At 44.2% G+C, this 18,458-nt stretch overlaps 22 non-coding genes across 22 annotated transcripts; all 22 read left to right on the top strand.

The window, feature by feature from the left end:
- The first annotated feature begins 119 nt into the window (after nt 1-119).
- Nucleotides 120-241, top strand: TRNAL-CAA (transfer RNA leucine (anticodon CAA)). Its single transcript has 2 exons — nt 120-157; nt 196-241. It is a non-coding gene; the product is annotated as a tRNA-Leu (tRNA).
- Nucleotides 242-307: 66 nt separating this feature from the next.
- Nucleotides 308-429, top strand: TRNAL-CAA (transfer RNA leucine (anticodon CAA)). Its single transcript has 2 exons — nt 308-345; nt 384-429. It is a non-coding gene; the product is annotated as a tRNA-Leu (tRNA).
- A 252-nt stretch (nt 430-681) lies between these two features.
- Nucleotides 682-803, top strand: TRNAL-CAA (transfer RNA leucine (anticodon CAA)). Its single transcript has 2 exons — nt 682-719; nt 758-803. It is a non-coding gene; the product is annotated as a tRNA-Leu (tRNA).
- A 254-nt stretch (nt 804-1,057) lies between these two features.
- TRNAL-CAA (transfer RNA leucine (anticodon CAA)) lies at nt 1,058-1,179 on the top strand. The gene is made up of 2 exons: nt 1,058-1,095; nt 1,134-1,179. It is a non-coding gene; the product is annotated as a tRNA-Leu (tRNA).
- A 66-nt stretch (nt 1,180-1,245) lies between these two features.
- TRNAL-CAA (transfer RNA leucine (anticodon CAA)) lies at nt 1,246-1,367 on the top strand. Its single transcript has 2 exons — nt 1,246-1,283; nt 1,322-1,367. It is a non-coding gene; the product is annotated as a tRNA-Leu (tRNA).
- A 1,380-nt stretch (nt 1,368-2,747) lies between these two features.
- TRNAL-CAA (transfer RNA leucine (anticodon CAA)) lies at nt 2,748-2,869 on the top strand. The gene is made up of 2 exons: nt 2,748-2,785; nt 2,824-2,869. It is a non-coding gene; the product is annotated as a tRNA-Leu (tRNA).
- A 252-nt stretch (nt 2,870-3,121) lies between these two features.
- TRNAL-CAA (transfer RNA leucine (anticodon CAA)) lies at nt 3,122-3,243 on the top strand. The gene is made up of 2 exons: nt 3,122-3,159; nt 3,198-3,243. It is a non-coding gene; the product is annotated as a tRNA-Leu (tRNA).
- Nucleotides 3,244-3,497: 254 nt separating this feature from the next.
- On the top strand, nt 3,498-3,619 carry TRNAL-CAA (transfer RNA leucine (anticodon CAA)). The gene is made up of 2 exons: nt 3,498-3,535; nt 3,574-3,619. It is a non-coding gene; the product is annotated as a tRNA-Leu (tRNA).
- A 443-nt stretch (nt 3,620-4,062) lies between these two features.
- On the top strand, nt 4,063-4,184 carry TRNAL-CAA (transfer RNA leucine (anticodon CAA)). Its single transcript has 2 exons — nt 4,063-4,100; nt 4,139-4,184. It is a non-coding gene; the product is annotated as a tRNA-Leu (tRNA).
- Nucleotides 4,185-4,251: 67 nt separating this feature from the next.
- On the top strand, nt 4,252-4,373 carry TRNAL-CAA (transfer RNA leucine (anticodon CAA)). Its single transcript has 2 exons — nt 4,252-4,289; nt 4,328-4,373. It is a non-coding gene; the product is annotated as a tRNA-Leu (tRNA).
- A 66-nt stretch (nt 4,374-4,439) lies between these two features.
- TRNAL-CAA (transfer RNA leucine (anticodon CAA)) lies at nt 4,440-4,561 on the top strand. Its single transcript has 2 exons — nt 4,440-4,477; nt 4,516-4,561. It is a non-coding gene; the product is annotated as a tRNA-Leu (tRNA).
- A 254-nt stretch (nt 4,562-4,815) lies between these two features.
- Nucleotides 4,816-4,937, top strand: TRNAL-CAA (transfer RNA leucine (anticodon CAA)). Its single transcript has 2 exons — nt 4,816-4,853; nt 4,892-4,937. It is a non-coding gene; the product is annotated as a tRNA-Leu (tRNA).
- An 818-nt stretch (nt 4,938-5,755) lies between these two features.
- On the top strand, nt 5,756-5,877 carry TRNAL-CAA (transfer RNA leucine (anticodon CAA)). The gene is made up of 2 exons: nt 5,756-5,793; nt 5,832-5,877. It is a non-coding gene; the product is annotated as a tRNA-Leu (tRNA).
- Nucleotides 5,878-6,319: 442 nt separating this feature from the next.
- TRNAL-CAA (transfer RNA leucine (anticodon CAA)) lies at nt 6,320-6,441 on the top strand. Its single transcript has 2 exons — nt 6,320-6,357; nt 6,396-6,441. It is a non-coding gene; the product is annotated as a tRNA-Leu (tRNA).
- A 4,249-nt stretch (nt 6,442-10,690) lies between these two features.
- Nucleotides 10,691-10,812, top strand: TRNAL-CAA (transfer RNA leucine (anticodon CAA)). Its single transcript has 2 exons — nt 10,691-10,728; nt 10,767-10,812. It is a non-coding gene; the product is annotated as a tRNA-Leu (tRNA).
- Nucleotides 10,813-10,879: 67 nt separating this feature from the next.
- On the top strand, nt 10,880-11,001 carry TRNAL-CAA (transfer RNA leucine (anticodon CAA)). The gene is made up of 2 exons: nt 10,880-10,917; nt 10,956-11,001. It is a non-coding gene; the product is annotated as a tRNA-Leu (tRNA).
- Nucleotides 11,002-11,067: 66 nt separating this feature from the next.
- TRNAL-CAA (transfer RNA leucine (anticodon CAA)) lies at nt 11,068-11,189 on the top strand. The gene is made up of 2 exons: nt 11,068-11,105; nt 11,144-11,189. It is a non-coding gene; the product is annotated as a tRNA-Leu (tRNA).
- Nucleotides 11,190-11,443: 254 nt separating this feature from the next.
- Nucleotides 11,444-11,565, top strand: TRNAL-CAA (transfer RNA leucine (anticodon CAA)). Its single transcript has 2 exons — nt 11,444-11,481; nt 11,520-11,565. It is a non-coding gene; the product is annotated as a tRNA-Leu (tRNA).
- An 818-nt stretch (nt 11,566-12,383) lies between these two features.
- On the top strand, nt 12,384-12,505 carry TRNAL-CAA (transfer RNA leucine (anticodon CAA)). The gene is made up of 2 exons: nt 12,384-12,421; nt 12,460-12,505. It is a non-coding gene; the product is annotated as a tRNA-Leu (tRNA).
- A 442-nt stretch (nt 12,506-12,947) lies between these two features.
- On the top strand, nt 12,948-13,069 carry TRNAL-CAA (transfer RNA leucine (anticodon CAA)). The gene is made up of 2 exons: nt 12,948-12,985; nt 13,024-13,069. It is a non-coding gene; the product is annotated as a tRNA-Leu (tRNA).
- A 2,936-nt stretch (nt 13,070-16,005) lies between these two features.
- Nucleotides 16,006-16,127, top strand: TRNAL-CAA (transfer RNA leucine (anticodon CAA)). Its single transcript has 2 exons — nt 16,006-16,043; nt 16,082-16,127. It is a non-coding gene; the product is annotated as a tRNA-Leu (tRNA).
- A 1,897-nt stretch (nt 16,128-18,024) lies between these two features.
- Nucleotides 18,025-18,146, top strand: TRNAL-CAA (transfer RNA leucine (anticodon CAA)). Its single transcript has 2 exons — nt 18,025-18,062; nt 18,101-18,146. It is a non-coding gene; the product is annotated as a tRNA-Leu (tRNA).
- The last annotated feature ends 312 nt before the right edge of the window (nt 18,147-18,458 follow it).

Raw genomic sequence — 18,458 nt, 5'->3', positions numbered from 1 at the left:
CTGTGAATTGTGGTCCTCGTATGAGGGTGTGGGTTCGAATCCCACTTCTGACACGATATTTTTTATGAAAATAACTGGATGAGATGTAATTTTAAAACGTCCAAATTGCATAACACCACGTCAGGATGGCCCAGCGGTCTAAGGCGCCAGACTCAAGGGGCTTAGCTTCCTTCGTTCACGATGTGAATCTGTGTATTCTGGTCCTCGTATGAGGGCGTGGGTTCGAATCCCACTTCTGACACGATATTTTTTTGGAAAATATCTGGATGAGATGTAATTTTAAATCGTCCAAATTACAGAAAACCACGTCAGGATGGCCGAGCGGTCTAAGGCGCCAGACTCAAGGGGCTGAGCTTCCTTCGTTCACGATGTGAATCTGTTTATTCTGGTCCTTGAATGAGGGCGTGGGTTCGAATCCCACTTCTGACACGATATTTTTTTAAAATAACTGGATGAGATGTAATTTTAAAACGTCCAAATTACAGAAAACCACGTCAGGATGGCCAAGCGGTCTAAGGCGCCAGACTCAAGGGGCTTAGCTTCCTTCGTTCACGATGTGAATCTGTTTATTCTGGTCCTTGAATGAGGACGTGGGTTCGAATCCCACTTCTGACACGATATTTTTTTTTTAAATAACTGGATGAGATGTAATTTTAAAACGTCCAAATTACAGAAAACCTCGTCAGGATGGCCGAGCGGTCTAAGGCGCCAGACTCAAGGGGCTTAGCTTCCTTCGTTCACGATGTGAATCTATGTATTCTGGTCCTCGTATGAGGGCGTGGGTTCGAATCCCACTTCTGACACGATATTTTTTTGAAAATAACTGGATGAGATGTAATTTTTAAACGTCCAAATTACACAAAAGCACGTCAGGATGGCCGAGCGGTCTAAGGCGACAGACTCAAGGGTTGTTAGTTTCATTGGTTGACGATGTGAATCTGTGTATTCTGGTCCTCGTATAAGGGCGTGGGTTGGAATCCCACTTCTGACACGATATTTTTTATGAAAATAACTGGATGAGATGTAATTTTAAAACGTCCAAATTACACAAAACCACGTCAGGATGGCCGAGCGGTCTAAGGCGCCAGACTCAAGGGGCTTAGCTTCCTTCGTTCACGATGTGAATCTGTTTATTCTGGTCCTTGAATGAGGGCGTGGGTTCGAATCCCACTTCTGACACGATATTTTTTATGAAAATAACTGGATGAGATGTAATTTTGAAACGTCCAAATTACACTTAACCACGTCAGGATGGCCGAGCGGTCTAAGGCGCCAGACTCAAGGGGCTTAGCTTCCTTCGTTCACGATGTGAACCTGTTTATTCTGGTCCTTGAATGAGGGCGTGGGTTCGAATCCCACTTCTGACACGATATTTTTTTGAAAATAACTGGATGAGATGTAATTTTAAAACGTCCAAATTACACACAACCACGTCTGGATGGCCGAGCGGTCAAAAGCGACAGACTCAAGGGTTGTTAGTTTCATTGGTTTACGATGTACATCTGTGTATTCTGTTCCTCGTTTGACGGCGTGGGTTCGAATCCCACTTCTGGCACGATATGTTTTATGACAATAACTGGAGGAGATGTAATTTTAAACGTCCAAATTACATAAGACCACGTCAGGATGGCCGAGCGGTCTTAGGCGCTAGACTCAAGGGGCTTTGCTTCATCGTTAACGATGTGAATCAGTGTATTCTAGTCCTCCTTTGGGGGCGCGGGATCGAATATCACTTCGAACACGATATTTTTTATGAAAATAACTGGATGAGATGTAATTTTAAAACGTCCAAATTACACAAAACCACGTCAGGATGGCCGATCGGTCTAAGGCGCCAGACTCAAGGGGCTTAGCTTCCTTCGTTCACGATGTAAATCTGTGTAATCTGGTCCTCCTTTGAGGGCGCGGGATCGAATATCACTTCGAACACGTTATTTTTTATGAAAATAACTGGATGAGATGTAATTTTAAAACGTCCAAATTACACAAAACCACGTCAGGATGGCCGATCGGTCTAAGGCGCCAGACTCAAGGGGCTTAGCTTCCTTCGTTCACGATGTAAATCTGTGTAATCTGGTCCTCCTTTGAGGGCGCGGGATCGAATATCACTTCGAACACGTTATTTTATATGAAAATAACTGGATGAGATGTAATTTTAAAACGTCCAAATTACACAAAACCACGTCAGGATGGCCGAGCGGTCTAAGGCGCCAGACTCAAGGGGCTTAGCTTTCATCGTTCACGATGTGAATCAGTGTATTCTAGTCCTCCTTTGAGGGCGCGGGATCGAATATCACTTCGAACACGATATTTTTTATGAAAATAACTGGATGAGATGTAATTTTAAAACGTCCATATTACAGAAAACAACGTCAGAATGACCAAGAGGTCTAAGGCGCCAGACTCAAGGGGCTTAGCTTCCTTCGTTCACGATGTGAATCTGTGTATTCTAGTCCTCGTATGAGGGCGTGGGTTCGAATCCCACTTCTGACACGATATTTTTTTTGAAAATAACTGGATGAGATGTAATTTTAAATCGTCCAAATTACAGAAAACCACGTCAGGATAGCCGAGCGGTCTAAGGCGCCAGACTCAAGGGGCTTAGCTTCCTTCGTTCACGACGTGAATCTGTGTATTCTGGTCCTCGTATGAGGGCGAGGGTTCGAATCCCACTTCTGACACGATATTTTTTTGGAAAATATCTGGATGAGATGTAATTTTAAATCGTCCAAATTACAGAAAAATACGTCAGGATGGCCGAGCGGTCTAAGGCGCCAGACTCAAGGGGCTTAGCTTCCTTCGTTCACGATGTGAATCTGTTTATTCTGGTCCTTGAATGAGGGCGTGGGTTCGAATCCCACTTCTGACACGATATTTTTTTAAAATAACTGGATGAGATGTAATTTTAAAACGTCCAAATTACAGAAAACCACGTCAGGATGGCCAAGCGGTCTAAGGCGCCAGACTCAAGGGGCTTAGCTTCCTTCGTTCACGATGTGAATCTGTTTATTCTGGTCCTTGAATGAGGACGTGGGTTCGAATCCCACTTCTGACACGATATTTTTTTTTAAAATAACTGGATGAGATGTAATTTTAAAACGTCCAAATTACAGAAAACCTCGTCAGGATGGCCGAGCGGTCTAAGGCGCCAGACTCAAGGGGCTTAGCTTCCTTCGTTCACGATGTGAATCTGTGTATTCTGGTCCTCGTATGAGGGCGTGGGTTCGAATCCCACTTCTGACACGATATTTTTTTGAAAATAACTGGATGAGATGTAATTTTTAAACGTCCAAATTACACAAAAGCACGTCAGGATGGCCGAGCGGTCTAAGGCGACAGACTCAAGGGTTGTTAGTTTCATTGGTTGACTATGTGAATCTGTGTATTCTGGTCCTCGTATAAGGGCGTGGGTTGGAATCCCACTTCTGACACGATATTTTTTATGAAAATAACTGGATGAGATGTAATTTTAAAACGTCCAAATTACACAAAACCACGTCAGGATGGCCGAGCGGTCTAAGGCGCCAGACTCAAGGGGCTTAGCTTCCTTCGTTCACGATGTGAATCTGTTTATTCTGGTCCTTGAATGAGGGCGTGGGTTCGAATCCCACTTCTGACACGATATTTTTTAGGAAAATAACTGGATGAGATGTAATTTTAAAACGTCCAAATTACACACAACCACGTCAGGATGGCCGAGCGGTCAAAAGCGAAAGACTCAAGGGTTGTTAGTTTCATTGGTTTACGATGTACATCTGTGTATTCTGTTCCTCGTTTGACGGCGTGGGATCGAATATCACTTCGAACACGTTATTTTTTATGAAAATAACTGGATGAGATGTAATTTTAAAACGTCCAAATTACACAAAACCACGTCAGGATGGCCGAGCGGTCTAAGGCGCCAGACTCAAGGGGCTTAGCTTCCTTCGTTCACGATGTAAATCTGTGTAATCTGGTCCTCCTTTGAGGGCGCGGGATCGAATATCACTTCGAACACGTTATTTTTTATGAAAATAACTGGATGAGATGTAATTTTAAAACGTCCAAATTACACAAAACCACGTCAGGATGGCCGAGCGGTCTAAGGCGCCAGACTCAAGGGGCTTAGCTTTCTTCGTTCAAGAGGTGAATCTGTGTATTCTGGTCCTCGTATGAGGGCGTGGGTTCGAATCCCACTTCTGACACGATATTTTTTTTTGAAAATAACTGGATGAGATGTAATTTTAAATCGTCCAAATTACAGAAAACCACGTCAGGATGGCCGAGCGGTCTAAGGCGCCAGACTCAAGGGGCTTAGCTTCCTTCGTTCACGATGTGAATCTGTGTATTCTGGTCCTCGTATGAGGGCGTGGGTTCGAATCCCACTTCTGACACGATATTTTTTTGGAAAATAACTGGATGAGATGTAATTTTAAATCGTCCAAATTACAGAAAACCACGTCAGGATGGCCGAGCGGTCTAAGGCGCCAGACTCAAGGGGCTTAGCTTCCTTCGTTCACGATGTGAATCTGTTTATTCTGGTCCTTGAATGAGGGCGTGGGTTCGAATCCCACTTCTGACACGATATTTTTTTGAAAATAACTGGATGAGATGTAATTTTTAAACGTCCAAATTACACAAAAGCACGTTAGGATGGCCGAGCGGTCTAAGGCGACAGACTCAAGGGTTGTTAGTTTCATTGGTTCACGATGTGAATCTGTGTATTCTGGTCCTCGTATAAGGGCGTGGGTTGGAATCCCACTTCTGACACGATATTTTTTATGAAAATAACTGGATGAGATGTAATTTTAAAACGTCCAAATTACACAAAACCACGTCAGGATGGCCGAGCGGTATAAGGCGCCAGACTCAAGGGGCTTAGCTTCCTTCGTTCACGATGTGAATCTGTTTATTCTGGTCCTTGAATGAGGACGTGGGTTCGAGTCCCACTTCTGACACGATATTTTTTTTTAAAATAACTGGATGAGATGTAATTTTAAAACGTCCAAATTACAGAAAACCTCGTCAGGATGGCCGAGCGGTCTAAGGCGCCAGACTCAAGGGGCTTAGCTTCCTTCGTTCACGATGTGAATCTGTGTATTCTGGTCGTCGTATGAGGGCGTGGGTTCGAATCCCACTTCTGACAAGATATTTTTTTGAAAATAACTGGATGAGATGTAATTTTTAAACGTCCAAATTACACAAAAGCACGTCAGGATGGCCGAGCGGTCTAAGGCGACAGACTCAAGGGTTGTTAGTTTCATTGGTTCACGATGTGAATCAGTGTATTCTGGTCCTCGTATAAGGGCGTGGGTTCGAATCCCACTTCTGACACGATATTTTTTATGAAAATAACTGGATGAGATGTAATTTTAAAACGTCCAAATTACACAAAACCGCGTCAGGTTGGTCGAGCAGTCTAAGGCGCCAGACTGAACAGGCTTAGCTTCCTTCGTTCACGAAGTGAATCTGTGTATTCTGGTCCTCGTATGAGAGCGTGGGTTCGAGTCCCTCTACTGCCACGATATTTTTTAGGAAAATAACTGGATGAGATGTAATTTTAAAACGTCCAAATTACACAAAACCACGTCAGGATGGCCGAGCGGTCTAAGGCGCCAGACTCAAGGGGCTTAGCTTCCTTCGTTCACGATGTGAATCTGTTTATTCTGGTCCTTGAATGAGGGCGTGGGGTCGAATCCCACTTCTAACACGATATGTTTTTAAAAAATAACTGGATGAGATGTAATTTTAAATCGTCCAAATTAAAGAAAACCACGTCAGGATGGCCGAGCGGTCTAAGGCGCCAGACTCAAGGGGCTTAGCCTCCTTCGTTCACGGTGTGAATCTGTGTATTCTGGTCCTCGTTTGAGGGCGTGGGTTCGAATCCCACTTCTGACACGATATTTTTTTGGAAAATAACTGGATGAGATGTAATTTTAAAACGTCCAAATTACACAAAACCACGTCAGGATGGCCGAGCGGTCTAAGGCGCCAGACTCAAGGGGCTTAGCTTCCTTCGTTCACGATGTGAATCTGTTTATTCTGGTCCTTGAATGAGGGCGTGGGTTCGAATCCCACTTCTAACACGATATTTTTTTAAAAAATAACTGGATGAGATGTAATTTTAAAACGTCCAAATTACACAAAAGCACGTCAGGATGGCCGAGCGGTCTAAGGCGCCAGACTCAAGGGGCTTAGCTTCCTTCGTTCACGATGTGAATCTGTTTATTCTGGTCCTTGAATGAGGGCGTGGGTTCGAATCCCACTTCTAACACGATATTTTTTTAAAAAATAACTGGATGAGATGTAATTTTAAATCGTCCAAATTACAGAAAACCACGTCAGGATGGCCGAGCGGTCTAAGGCGCCAGACTCAAGGGGCTTAGCTTCCTTCGTTCACGGTGTGAATCTGTGTATTCTGGTCCTCGTATGAGGGCGTGGGTTCGAATCCCACTTCTGACACGATATTATTTTGGAAAATAACTGGATGAGATGTAATTTTAAAACGTCCAAATTACACAAAACCACGTCAGGATGGCCGAGCGGTCTAAGGCGCCAGACTCAAGGGGCTTAGCTTCCTTCGTTCACGATGTGAATCTGTGTATTCTGGTCCTCGTATGAGGGCGTGGGTTCGAAAATAACTGGATGAGATGTAATTTTCAAACGTCCAAATTACACAAAAGCACGTCAGGTTGCCCGAGTGGTCTAAGGCGACAGACTCAAGGGTTGTTAGTTTCATTGGTTCACGATGTGAATCTGTGTATTCTGGTCCTCGTATGAGGGCGTGGGTTCGAATCCCACTTCTGCCACGTTATATTTTATGAAAATAACTGGGTGAGATGTAATTTTAAAACGTCCAAATTGCATAACACCACGTCAGGATTGCCGAGCGGTCTTAGGCGCTAGACTCAAGGGGCTTTGCTTAATCGTTGACGATGTGAATCGGTGTATTCTAGTCCTCCTTTGAGGGCGCGGGATCGAATATCACTTCGAACACGATATTTTTTATGAAAATAACTGGATGCGATGTAATTTTAAAACGTCCAGATTACTGAAAACCACGTCAGGTTGGCCGAGCGGTCTAAGGCGCCAGACTCAAGGGGTTAGCTTCATTGGTTCACGATGTGAATCTGTGTATGAGGGCGAGGGTTCGAATCCCACTTCTGACACGATATTTTTTATGAAAATAACTGGAGGAGATGTAATTTTAAAACGTCCAAATCACACAAAACCACGTCAGGATGGCCGAGCGGTCTAAGGCGCCAGACTCAAGGGGCTTAGCTTCCTTCGTTCACGATGTGAATCTGTGTATTCTGGTCCTCGTATGAGGGCGTGGGGTCGAATCCCACTTCTGACAAGATATTTTTTTGAAAATAACTGGATGAGATGTAATTTTAAAACGTCCAAATTACACAAAAGCACGTCAGGATGGCCGAGCGGTCTAAGACGCCAGACTCAAGGGGCTTAGCTTCCTTCGTTCACGATGTGAATCTGTGTATTCTGGTCCTCGTATGAGGGCGTGGGTTCGAAAATAACTGGATGAGTTGTAATTTTAAAACGTCCAAATTACACAAAAGCACGTCAGGTTGCCCGAGTGGTCTAAGGCGACAGACTCAAGGGTTGTTAGTTTCATTGGTTCACGATGTGAATCTGTGTATTCTGGTCCTCGTATGAGGGCGTGGGTTCGAATCCCACTTCTGCCACGTTATTTTTTATGAAAATAACTGGGTGAGATGTAATTTTAAAACGTCCAAATTGCATAACACCACGTCAGGATTGCCGAGCGGTCTTAGGCGCTAGACTCAAGGGGCTTTGCTTAATCGTTGACGATGTGAATCGGTGTATTCTAGTCCTCCTTTGAGGGCGCGGGATCGAATATCACTTCGAACACGATATTTTTTATGAAAATAACTGGATGCGATGTAATTTTAAAACGTCCAGATTACTGAAAACCACGTCAGGTTGGCCGAGCGGTCTAAGGCGCCAGACTCAAGGGGTTAGCTTCATTGGTTCACGATGTGAATCTGTGTATGAGGGCGAGGGTTCGAATCCCACTTCTGACACGATATTTTTTATGAAAATAACTGGATGAGATGTAATTTTAAACGTCTAAATTACACAAAACCGCGTCAGGTTGGTCGAGCAGTCTAAGGCGCCAGACTGAACAGGCTTAGCTTCCTTCGTTCACGAAGTGAATCTGTGTATTCTGGTCCTCGTATGAGGGCGTGGGTTCGAATCCCTCTTCTGCCACGATATTTTTTAGGAAAATAACTGGATGAGATGTAATTTTAAAACGTCCAAATTACACAAAAGCACGTCAGGATGGCCGAGCGGTCTAAGGCGCCACACTCAAGGGGCTTAGCTTCCTTCGTTCACGATGTGAATCTGTTTATTCTGGTCCTTGAATGAGGGCGTGGGTTCGAATCCCACTTCTAACACGATATTTTTTTAAAAAATAACTGGATGAGATGTAATTTTAAATCGTCCAAATTACAGAAAACCACGTCAGGATGGCCGAGCGGTCTAAGGCGCCAGACTCAAGGGGCTTAGCTTCCTTCGTTCACGGTGTGAATCTGTGTATTCTGGTCATCGTATGAGGGCGTGGGTTCGAATCCCACTTCTGACACGATATTATTTTGGAAAATAACTGGATGAGATGTAATTTTAAAACGTCCAAATTACACAAAACCAAGTCAGGATGGCCGAGCGGTCTAAGGCGCCAGACTCAAGGGGCTTAGCTTCCTTCGTTCACGATGTGAATCTGTGTATTCTGGTCCTCGTATGAGGGCGTGGGTTCGAAAATAACTGGATGAGATGTAATTTTAAAACGTCCAAATTACACAAAAGCACGTCAGGTTGCCCGAGTGGTCTAAGGCGACAGACTCAAGGGTTGTTAGTTTCATTGGTTCACGATGTGAATCTGTGTATTCTGGTCCTCGTATGAGGGCGTGGGTTCGAATCCCACTTCTGCCACGTTATTTTTTATGAAAATAACTGGGTGAGATGTAATTTTAAAACGTCCAAATTGCATAACACCACGTCAGGATTGCCGAGCGGTCTTAGGCGCTAGACTCAAGGGGCTTTGCTTAATCGTTGACGATGTGAATCGGTGTATTCTAGTCCTCCTTTGAGGGCGCGGGATCGAATATCACTTCGAACACGATATTTTTTATGAAAATAACTGGATGCGATGTAATTTTAAAACGTCCAGATTACTGAAAACCACGTCAGGTTGGCCGAGCGGTCTAAGGCGCCAGACTCAAGGGGTTAGCTTCATTGGTTCACGATGTGAATCTGTGTATGAGGGCGAGGGTTCGAATCCCACTTCTGACACGATATTTTTTATGAAAATAACTGGAGGAGATGTAATTTTAAACGTCTAAATTACTTAAATCCACGTCAGGATGGCCGAGCGGTCTAAGGCGCCAGACTGAACGGGCTTAGCTTCCTTCGTTCACGAAGTGAATCTGTGTATTCTGGTCCTCGTATGAGGGCGTGGGTTCGAATCCCACTTCTGACACGATATTTTTTTGGAAAATAACTGGATGAGATGTAATTTTAAAACGTCCAAATTACACAAAACCACGTCAGGATGGCCGAGCGGTCTAAGGCGCCAGACTCAAGGGGCTTAGCTTCCTTCGTTCACGATGTGGATCTGTTTATTCTGGTCCTTGTATGAGGGCGTGGGTTCGAATCCCACTTCGAACACGATATTTTTTATGAAAATAACTGGATGAGATGTAATTTTAAAACGTCCAAATTACGAAAAACAACGTCAGGATGGCCGAGCGGTCTAAGGCGCCAGACTGAACGGGCTTGGCTTCCTTCGTTCACGATGTGAATCTGTGTATTCTGGTCCTCGTATGAGGGCGTGGGTTCGAATCCCACTTCTGACACGATATGTTTTATGAAAATAACTGGAGGAGATGTAATTTTAAACGTCCAACTTACATAAAACCACGTCAGGATGGCCGAGCAGTCTAAGGCGCCAGACTCAAGGGGCTTAGCTTCCTTCGTTCACGATGTGAATCTGTGTATTCTGGTCCTCGTATGAGGGCGTGGGTTCGAATCCCACTTCTGACACGATATGTTTTATGAAAATAACTGGAGGAGATGTAATTTTAAACGCCCAAATTACATAAAACCACGTCAGAATGGCCGAGCGGTCTTAGGCGCTAGACTCAAGGGGCTTTGCTTCATCGTTCACGATGTGAATCAGTGTATTCTAGTCCTCCCTTGGGGGCGCGGGATCGAATATCACTTCGAACACGATATTTTTTATGAAAATAACTGGATGAGATGTAATTTTAAAACGTCCAAATTACACAAAACCACGTCAGGATGGCCGATCGGTCTAAGGCGCCAGACTCAAGGGGCTTAGCTTCCTTCGTTCACGATGTAAATCTGTGTAATCTGGTCCTCCTTTGAGGGCGCGGGATCGAATATCACTTCGAACACGTTATTTTTTATGAAAATAACTGGATGAGATGTAATTTTAAAACGTCCAAATTACACAAAACCACGTCAGGATGGCCGAGCGGTCTAAGGCGCCAGACTCAAGGGGCTTAGCTTTCTTCGTTCAAGAGGTGAATCTGTTTATTCTGGTCCTTGTATGAGGGCGAGGGTTCAAATCCCACTTCTGCCACGATATTTTTTAAGAAAATAACTAGATGAGATGTAATTTTAAATCGTCCAAATTACAGAAAACCACGTCAGGATGGCCGAGCGGTCTAAGGCGCCAGACTCAAGGGGCTTAGCTTCCTTCGTTCACGATGTGAATCTGTGTATTCTGGTCCTCGTATGAGGGCGTGGGTTCGAATCCCACTTCTGACACCATATTTTTTTTTGAAAATAACTGGATGAGATGTAATTTTAAATCGTCCAAATTACAGAAAACCACGTCAGGATGGCCGAGCGGTCTAAGGCGCCAGACTCAAGGGGCTTAGCTTCCTTCGTTCACGATGTGAATCTGTGTATTCTGGTCCTCGTATGAGGGCGTGGGTTCGAATCCCACTTCTGACACGATATTTTTTTGGAAAATAACTGGATGAGATGTAATTTTAAATCGTCCAAATTACAGAAAACCACGTCAGGATGGCCGAGCGGTCTAAGGCGCCAGACTCAAGGGGCTTAGCTTCCTTCGTTCACGATGTGAATCTGTTTAATCTGGTCCTTGAATGAGGGCGTGGGTTCGAATCCCACTTCTGACACGATATTTTTTTGAAAATAACTGGATGAGATGTAATTTTTAAACGTCCAAATTACACAAAAGCACGTTAGGATGGCCGAGCGGTCTAAGGCGACAGACTCAAGGGTTGTTAGTTTCATTGGTTCACGATGTGAATCTGTGTATTCTGGTCCTCGTATAAGGGCGTGGGTTGGAATCCCACTTCTGACACGATATTTTTTATGAAAATAACTGGATGAGATGTAATTTTAAAACGTCCAAATTACACAAAACCACGTCAGGATGGCCGAGCGGTATAAGGCGCCAGACTCAAGGGGCTTAGCTTCCTTCGTTCACGATGTGAATCTGTTTATTCTGGTCCTTGAATGAGGACGTGGGTTCGAGTCCCACTTCTGACACGATATTTTTTTTTAAAATAACTGGATGAGATGTAATTTTAAAACGTCCAAATTACAGAAAACCTCGTCAGGATGGCCGAGCGGTCTAAGGCGCCAGACTCAAGGGGCTTAGCTTCCTTCGTTCACGATGTGAATCTGTGTATTCTGGTCGTCGTATGAGGGCGTGGGTTCGAATCCCACTTCTGACAAGATATTTTTTTGAAAATAACTGGATGAGATGTAATTTTTAAACGTCCAAATTACACAAAAGCACGTCAGGATGGCCGAGCGGTCTAAGGCGACAGACTCAAGGGTTGTTAGTTTCATTGGTTCACGATGTGAATCAGTGTATTCTGGTCCTCGTATAAGGGCGTGGGTTCGAATCCCACTTCTGACACGATATTTTTTATGAAAATAACTGGATGAGATGTAATTTTAAAACGTCCAAATTACACAAAACCGCGTCAGGTTGGTCGAGCAGTCTAAGGCGCCAGACTGAACAGGCTTAGCTTCCTTCGTTCACGAAGTGAATCTGTGTATTCTGGTCCTCGTATGAGAGCGTGGGTTCGAGTCCCTCTACTGCCACGATATTTTTTAGGAAAATAACTGGATGAGATGTAATTTTAAAACGTCCAAATTACACAAAACCACGTCAGGATGGCCGAGCGGTCTAAGGCGCCAGACTCAAGGGGCTTAGCTTCCTTCGTTCACGATGTGAATCTGTTTATTCTGGTCCTTGAATGAGGGCGTGGGTTCGAATCCCACTTCTAACACGATATGTTTTTAAAAAATAACTGGATGAGATGTAATTTTAAATCGTCCAAATTAAAGAAAACCACGTCAGGATGGCCGAGCGGTCTAAGGCGCCAGACTCAAGGGGCTTAGCCTCCTTCGTTCACGGTGTGAATCTGTGTATTCTGGTCCTTGAATGAGGGCGTGGGTTCGAATCCCACTTCTGACACGATATTTTTTTGGAAAATAACTGGATGAGATGTAATTTTAAAACGTCCAAATTACACAAAACCACGTCAGGATGGCCGAGCGGTCTAAGGCGCCAGACTCAAGGGGCTTAGCTTCCTTCGTTCACGATGTGAATCTGTTTATTCTGGTCCTTGAATGAGGGCGTGGGTTCGAATCCCACTTCTAACACGATATTTTTTTAAAAAATAACTGGATGAGATGTAATTTTAAAACGTCCAAATTACACAAAAGCACGTCAGGATGGCCGAGCGGTCTAAGGCGCCAGACTCAAGGGGCTTAGCTTCCTTCGTTCACGATGTGAATCTGTTTATTCTGGTCCTTGAATGAGGGCGTGGGTTCGAATCCCACTTCTAACACGATATTTTTTTAAAAAATAACTGGATGAGATGTAATTTTAAATCGTCCAAATTACAGAAAACCACGTCAGGATGGCCGAGCGGTCTAAGGCGCCAGACTCAAGGGGCTTAGCTTCCTTCGTTCACGGTGTGAATCTGTGTATTCTGGTCCTCGTATGAGGGCGTGGGTTCGAATCCCACTTCTGACACGATATTATTTTGGAAAATAACTGGATGAGATGTAATTTTAAAACGTCCAAATTACACAAAACCACGTCAGGATGGCCGAGCGGTCTAAGGCGCCAGACTCAAGGGGCTTAGCTTCCTTCGTTCACGATGTGAATCTGTGTATTCTGGTCCTCGTATGAGGGCGTGGGTTCGAAAATAACTGGATGAGATGTAATTTTAAAACGTCCAAATTACACAAAAGCACGTCAGGTTGCCCGAGTGGTCTAAGGCGACAGACTCAAGGGTTGTTAGTTTCATTGGTTCACGATGTGAATCTGTGTATTCTGGTCCTCGTATGAGGGCGTGGGTTCGAATCCCACTTCTGCCACGTTATATTTTATGAAAATAACTGGGTGAGATGTAATTTTAAAACGTCCAAATTGCATAACACCACGTCAGGATTGCCGAGCGGTCTTAGGCGCTAGACTCAAGGGGCTTTGCTTAATCGTTGACGATGTGAATCGGTGTATTCTAGTCCTCCTTTGAGGGCGCGGGATCGAATATCACTTCGAACACGATATTTTTTATGAAAATAACTGGATGCGATGTAATTTTAAAACGTCCAGATTACTGAAAACCACGTCAGGTTGGCCGAGCGGTCTAAGGCGCCAGACTCAAGGGGTTAGCTTCATTGGTTCACGATGTGAATCTGTGTATGAGGGCGAGGGTTCGAATCCCACTTCTGACACGATATTTTTTATGAAAATAACTGGAGGAGATGTAATTTTAAAACGTCCAAATCACACAAAACCACGTCAGGATGGCCGAGCGGTCTAAGGCGCCAGACTCAAGGGGCTTAGCTTCCTTCGTTCACGATGTGAATCTGTGTATTCTGGTCCTCGTATGAGGGCGTGGGGTCGAATCCCACTTCTGACAAGATATTTTTTTGAAAATAACTGGATGAGATGTAATTTTAAAACGTCCAAATTACACAAAAGCACGTCAGGATGGCCGAGCGGTCTAAGGCGCCAGACTCAAGGGGCTTAGCTTCCTTCGTTCACGATGTGAATCTGTGTATTCTGGTCCTCGTATGAGGGCGTGGGTTCGAAAATAACTGGATGAGATGTAATTTTAAAACGTCCAAATTACACAAAAGCACGTCAGGTTGCCCGAGTGGTCTAAGGCGACAGACTCAAGGGTTGTTAGTTTCATTGGTTCACGATGTGAATCTGTGTATTCTGGTCCTCGTATGAGGGCGTGGGTTCGAATCCCACTTCTGCCACGTTATTTTTTATGAAAATAACTGGGTGAGATGTAATTTTAAAACGTCCAAATTGCATAACACCACGTCAGGATTGCCGAGCGGTCTTAGGCGCTAGACTCAAGGGGCTTTGCTTAATCGTTGACGATGTGAATCGGTGTATTCTAGTCCTCCTTTGAGGGCGCGGGATCGAATATCACTTCGAACACGATATTTTTTATGAAAATAACTGGATGCGATGTAATTTTAAAACGTCCAGATTACTGAAAACCACGTCAGGTTGGCCGAGCGGTCTAAGGCGCCAGACTCAAGGGGTTAGCTTCATTGGTTCACGATGTGAATCTGTGTATGAGGGCGAGGGTTCGAATCCCACTTCTGACACGATATTTTTTATGAAAATAACTGGAGGAGATGTAATTTTAAAACGTCCAAATCACACAAAACCACGTCAGGATGGCCGAGCGGTCTAAGGCGCCAGACTCAAGGGGCTTAGCTTCCTTCGTTCACGATGTGAATCTGTGTATTCTGGTCCTCGTATGAGGGCGTGGGGTCGAATCCCACTTCTGACAAGATATTTTTTTGAAAATAACTGGATGAGATGTAATTTTAAAACGTCCAAATTACACAAAAGCACGTCAGGATGGCCGAGCGGTCTAAGGCGCCAGACTCAAGGGGCTTAGCTTCCTTCGTTCACGATGTGAATCTGTGTATTCTGGTCCTCGTATGAGGGCGTGGGTTCGAAAATAACTGGATGAGATGTAATTTTAAAACGTCCAAATTACACAAAAGCACGTCAGGTTGCCCGAGTGGTCTAAGGCGACAGACTCAAGGGTTGTTAGTTTCATTGGTTCACGATGTGAATCTGTGTATTCTGGTCCTCGTATGAGGGCGTGGGTTCGAATCCCACTTCTGCCACGTTATTTTTTATGAAAATAACTGGGTGAGATGTAATTTTAAAACGTCCAAATTGCATAACACCACGTCAGGATTGCCGAGCGGTCTTAGGCGCTAGACTCAAGGGGCTTTGCTTAATCGTTGACGATGTGAATCGGTGTATTCTAGTCCTCCTTTGAGGGCGCGGGATCGAATATCACTTCGAACACGATATTTTTTATGAAAATAACTGGATGCGATGTAATTTTAAAACGTCCAGATTACTGAAAACCACGTCAGGTTGGCCGAGCGGTCTAAGGCGCCAGACTCAAGGGGTTAGCTTCATTGGTTCACGATGTGAATCTGTGTATGAGGGCGAGGGTTCGAATCCCACTTCTGACACGATATTTTTTATGAAAATAACTGGATGAGATGTAATTTTAAACGTCTAAATTACACAAAACCGCGTCAGGTTGGTCGAGCAGTCTAAGGTGCCAGACTGAACAGGCTTAGCTTCCTTCGTTCACGAAGTGAATCTGTGTATTCTGGTCCTCGTATGAGGGCGTGGGTTCGAATCCCTCTTCTGCCACGATATTTTTTAGGAAAATAACTGGATGAGATGTAATTTTAAAACGTCCAAATTACACAAAAGCACGTCAGGATGGCCGAGCGGTCTAAGGCGCCACACTCAAGGGGCTTAGCTTCCTTCGTTCACGATGTGAATCTGTTTATTCTGGTCCTTGAATGAGGGCGTGGGTTCGAATCCCACTTCTAACACGATATTTTTTTAAAAAATAACTGGATGAGATGTAATTTTAAATCGTCCAAATTACAGAAAACCACGTCAGGATGGCCGAGCGGTCTAAGGCGCCAGACTCAAGGGGCTTAGCTTCCTTCGTTCACGGTGTGAATCTGTGTATTCTGGTCCTCGTATGAGGGCGTGGGTTCGAATCCCACTTCTGACACGATATTATTTTGGAAAATAACTGGATGAGATGTAATTTTAAAACGTCCAAATTACACAAAACCAAGTCAGGATGGCCGAGCGGTCTAAGGCGCCAGACTCAAGGGGCTTAGCTTCCTTCGTTCACGATGTGAATCTGTGTATTCTGGTCCTCGTATGAGGGCGTGGGTTCGAAAATAACTGGATGAGATGTAATTTTAAAACGTCCAAATTACACAAAAGCACGTCAGGTTGCCCGAGTGGTCTAAGGCGACAGACTCAAGGGTTGTTAGTTTCATTGGTTCACGATGTGAATCTGTGTATTCTGGTCCTCGTATGAGGGCGTGGGTTCGAATCCCACTTCTGCCACGTTATTTTTTATGAAAATAACTGGGTGAGATGTAATTTTAAAACGTCCAAATTGCATAACACCACGTCAGGATTGCCGAGCGGTCTTAGGCGCTAGACTCAAGGGGCTTTGCTTAATCGTTGACGATGTGAATCGGTGTATTCTAGTCCTCCTTTGAGGGCGCGGGATCGAATATCACTTCGAACACGATATTTTTTATGAAAATAACTGGATGCGATGTAATTTTAAAACGTCCAGATTACTGAAAACCACGTCAGGTTGGCCGAGCGGTCTAAGGCGCCAGACTCAAGGGGTTAGCTTCATTGGTTCACGATGTGAATCTGTGTATGAGGGCGAGGGTTCGAATCCCACTTCTGACACGATATTTTTTATGAAAATAACTGGAGGAGATGTAATTTTAAACGTCTAAATTACTTAAATCCACGTCAGGATGGCCGAGCGGTCTAAGGCGCCAGACTGAACGGGCTTAGCTTCCTTCGTTCACGAAGTGAATCTGTGTATTCTGGTCCTCGTATGAGGGCGTGGGTTCGAATCCCACTTCTGACACGATATTTTTTTGGAAAATAACTGGATGAGATGTAATTTTAAAACGTCCAAATTACACAAAACCACGTCAGGATGGCCGAGCGGTCTAAGGCGCCAGACTCAAGGGGCTTAGCTTCCTTCGTTCACGATGTGGATCTGTTTATTCTGGTCCTTGTATGAGGGCGTGGGTTCGAATCCCACTTCGAACACGATATTTTTTATGAAAATAACTGGATGAGATGTAATTTTAAAACGTCCAAATTACGAAAAACAACGTCAGGATGGCCGAGCGGTCTAAGGCGCCAGACTGAACGGGCTTGGCTTCCTTCGTTCACGATGTGAATCTGTGTATTCTGGTCCTCGTATGAGGGCGTGGGTTCGAATCCCACTTCTGACACGATATGTTTTATGAAAATAACTGGAGGAGATGTAATTTTAAACGTCCAACTTACATAAAACCACGTCAGGATGGCCGAGCAGTCTAAGGCGCCAGACTCAAGGGGCTTAGCTTCCTTCGTTCACGATGTGAATCTGTGTATTCTGGTCCTCGTATGAGGGCGTGGGTTCGAATCCCACTTCTGACACGATATGTTTTATGAAAATAACTGGAGGAGATGTAATTTTAAACGCCCAAATTACATAAAACCACGTCAGAATGGCCGAGCGGTCTTAGGCGCTAGACTCAAGGGGCTTTGCTTCATCGTTCACGATGTGAATCAGTGTATTCTAGTCCTCCTTTGAGGGCGCGGGATCGAATATCACTTCGAACACGATATTTTTTATGAAAATAACTGGATGAGATGTAATTTTAAAACGTCCATATTACAGAAAACAACGTCAGAATGACCAAGAGGTCTAAGGCGCCAGACTCAAGGGGCTTAGCTTCCTTCGTTCACGATGTGAATCTGTGTATTCTAGTCCTCGTATGAGGGCGTGGGTTCGAATCCCACTTCTGACACGATATTTTTTATGAAAATAAATGGATGAGATGTAATTTTAAAACGTCCAAATTACACAAAAGCACGTCAGGATGGCCGAGCGGTCTAAGGCGCCAGACTCAAGGGGCTTAGCTTCCTTCGTTCACGATGTGAATCTGTGTATTCTGGTCCTCGTATGAGGGCGTGGGTTCGAATCCCACTTCTGACACGAAATTTTTTATGAAAATAAATGGATGAGATGTAATTTTAAAACGTTCAAATTACACAAACGCACTTCAGGATGGCCGAGCGGTCTAAGGCGACAGACTCAAGGGTTGTTAGTTTCATTGGTTCACGATGTGTAAAAATAGAACACGTATGCATTTTCTTTTCTTTTTAAAATTTAGAGTTAGTTTGAGTATTCGGGCCTATAAGGAGAATAAAATGGGCAGAAAATTTTTGATAGCAGACAAAATAAAACAAGCATGAAAACTTAACAAAACGTGTTCGTTAATTTTAAAGTTTTCGAGTTTTCAAAAAT

The sequence above is a fragment of the Phalangium opilio genome, unplaced genomic scaffold (genome assembly GCF_054372755.1).
Source record: "Phalangium opilio isolate 3A_F unplaced genomic scaffold, DU_Popi_V2 ptg000060l_1, whole genome shotgun sequence".
NCBI classification, from domain to species: Eukaryota; Metazoa; Arthropoda; class Arachnida; order Opiliones; family Phalangiidae; genus Phalangium; species Phalangium opilio.
Note: the sequence above shows the minus strand (reverse complement) of the source record. Positions and strands in the feature narration are given on the sequence as shown.